The 2,426-nt window shown below is 43.3% G+C and overlaps 1 non-coding gene across 1 annotated transcript; it reads left to right on the plus strand.

Annotated features, from left to right (window-relative positions):
* The first annotated feature begins 284 nt into the window (after positions 1-284).
* Positions 285-418, plus strand: LOC120361727 (U8 small nucleolar RNA). The gene has a single exon (XR_005577861.1). It is a non-coding gene; the product is annotated as a U8 small nucleolar RNA (small nucleolar RNA).
* The last annotated feature ends 2,008 nt before the right edge of the window (positions 419-2,426 follow it).

Consider the following 2,426-nt stretch of genomic DNA (forward strand, 5'->3'; position numbering starts at 1 on the left):
CGGCCTCCCAAAGTGCTGGGATTGCAGGCTTGAGCCACTGCACCCGGCGAGAACAAACTCTTTAATGACAAGAAAGAACAAGCAGCTGAGCTGCCAACCAGCCCTATCAGGAAAGACACTGCCACCCTAATAATGACAAATGATCCACTTCTGCAACCTCTTGTCACTCTTTGAAATTTAAACCAAACCCGGTAATCACGCGCTCACATATATGTCTCTAAAACAAAATCACGATTTTTCACTCTGAAAACTCTTTATAAACCTGGATGAATAATTTAATCCTATCATCAGGTGGGATAATCCGTACCTGTTCCTAGTTTTGGAGGGCAGGTAGAACATGATAATTGGAGTTTGCACGATCCATGATTAATGTCTCTGTATAATCAGGACTTGCAAACCCTGATTGTTTGTATCTGATTTGTCATGAAAAAAAATTAATCTTCATAGGACAATTTAATAATGTCTATCAAATGTTTAGCATGCAAGATTTAGCAAAATTACAAGCAGTTAACGAAATAAATAGTGAACATATAAATATTTAGCAAAATTACAAGTGATCTTATTATCTCACTTAGCAATGGTATTTTAGGACTTTATCCAACAGCTATATATGCATATGTACAAAACAATAGATATAAAAGGTGATTTGTTTCAGCATTTCTTTTAAGAGCAAAATATGGAAAACTATCTGATGTCCACAAATGCCACCCTACTCTATCTGGTGGAATACTATGCAGCTATTAAAAAGAGAGCACTCTTATATATTCCTATGCAAGGATCTATAAGACATATTGTTAAAAACAAAAACAAAAACAAAACAAAAATGCAAACTGCAGAACTCTGTATATGTAGTAGTTCTTGACTTTGGATGCACATTAGAAACCCCCTGGGGAGAAGCCAAGCTGTCAGGCTGGAGTGCAGTGGTGTGATCATAGTTCCATACAGTGTCAAACTCCCAGGCTCAAACGATCCTGCTACTCAGCCTCTGGAGTAGCTGGAACTACAAGTGTGCAACACCATGCCTGGCTAATTTATTTATGTATTTATTTTGTAGAGAAGGGATCTTGCTTTGTTGCCCAGGCTGGGCTGCCTCCCAAAATGTTAACAGTACAGGAGTGAGCCACCATACTCAGCCCTAAAAAGATATGATTTTTAAATTATTTTTCAGGCAGATCCATCTTTCTGTTCAGCCTAGAAATAGAGCTATATCATTCTGACTGTGGGAGATATAAGAAAGGCAATACTTGCTGTTTTTTTTTTTTTTGGATGGAGTCTCACTCTGTTGCCTAGGCTGGAGTGCAGTGGCGTGATCTTGGCTCACCGCAACCTCTGCCTCACGGGTTCAAGCAATTCTCCTGCCTCAGCATTCTGAGTAGCTGGGATTACAGGTGCCCGCCACCACACTCAACTAAATTTTGTATTTTTATTTATTTTATTTTATTTTTTGAGATGGAGTCTTGCTCTGTCACCCAGGCTGGAATGCAGTGGCAAAAACTCAGCTCACTGCAACCTCCACCTGCCGGGTTCAAGCGATTCTCCTGCCTCAGCCTCCCGAATAGCTGGGACTACAGGTCCCTGCCACCATGCCTGGATAGTTTTTGTATTCTTAGTAGAGACAGGTTTCACCATTTGGATAGGCTGGTCTCAAACTCCTGACCTTGTGACTCACCCACCTTGGCCTCCCAAAGTGCTAGGTTTCCAGGCATGAGGCATTGCGCCTGGCTAATTTTTATATTTTTAGTAGAGACGGGGTTTCACATATTGGCCAGGCTGGTCTCAAACTCCTGCCCTTGGGATCTGTCCACCTCAGCCTCTCAAAGTGCTGGGATTACACGTGTGAGCCACTGCCCCTGGCTAGAAAGGCAATACTTCTTATCGATTATTCAAAGTAAAAACTTGTCCATCCATTCATCCATTCATTCATCCATCAGTTCGTCCATCCATCCATCTGTATGCATGCAATACAAAAGAGACGTGTACAGAATATTTTGCATTTTTTTTTTTTTTTTTTTTTTTAGATGGAGTTTCGCTCTTGTTACCCAGGCTGGAGTGCAATGGCGTGATCTCGGCTCACCGGCTCACCGCAACCTCCACCTCCTGGGTTCAGGCAATTCTCCTGCCTCAGCCTCCTGAGTAGCTGGGATTACAGGCACGTGCCACCACGCCCAGCTAATTTTTTTTTGTATTTTTAGTAGAGACGGGGTTTCATTATGTTGACCAGGATGGTCTCGATCTCTCAACCTCGTGATCCACCCACCTCGGCCTCCCAAAGTGCTGGGATTACAGGCTTGAGCCACCGCGCCCGGCCCTATTTTGCATTTTTTGAGACAGAGTCTCGCTGTCGCCAGGCTGGAGTGCAGTGGCACCATCTCGGCTCACTGCAACCTCTGTCTCTTGGGTTCAAGCGATTCTCCTGTCTCAGCCTC

Source organism: Saimiri boliviensis, chromosome 13, assembly GCF_048565385.1.
Source record: "Saimiri boliviensis isolate mSaiBol1 chromosome 13, mSaiBol1.pri, whole genome shotgun sequence".
Classification (NCBI taxonomy): domain Eukaryota; kingdom Metazoa; phylum Chordata; class Mammalia; order Primates; family Cebidae; genus Saimiri; species Saimiri boliviensis.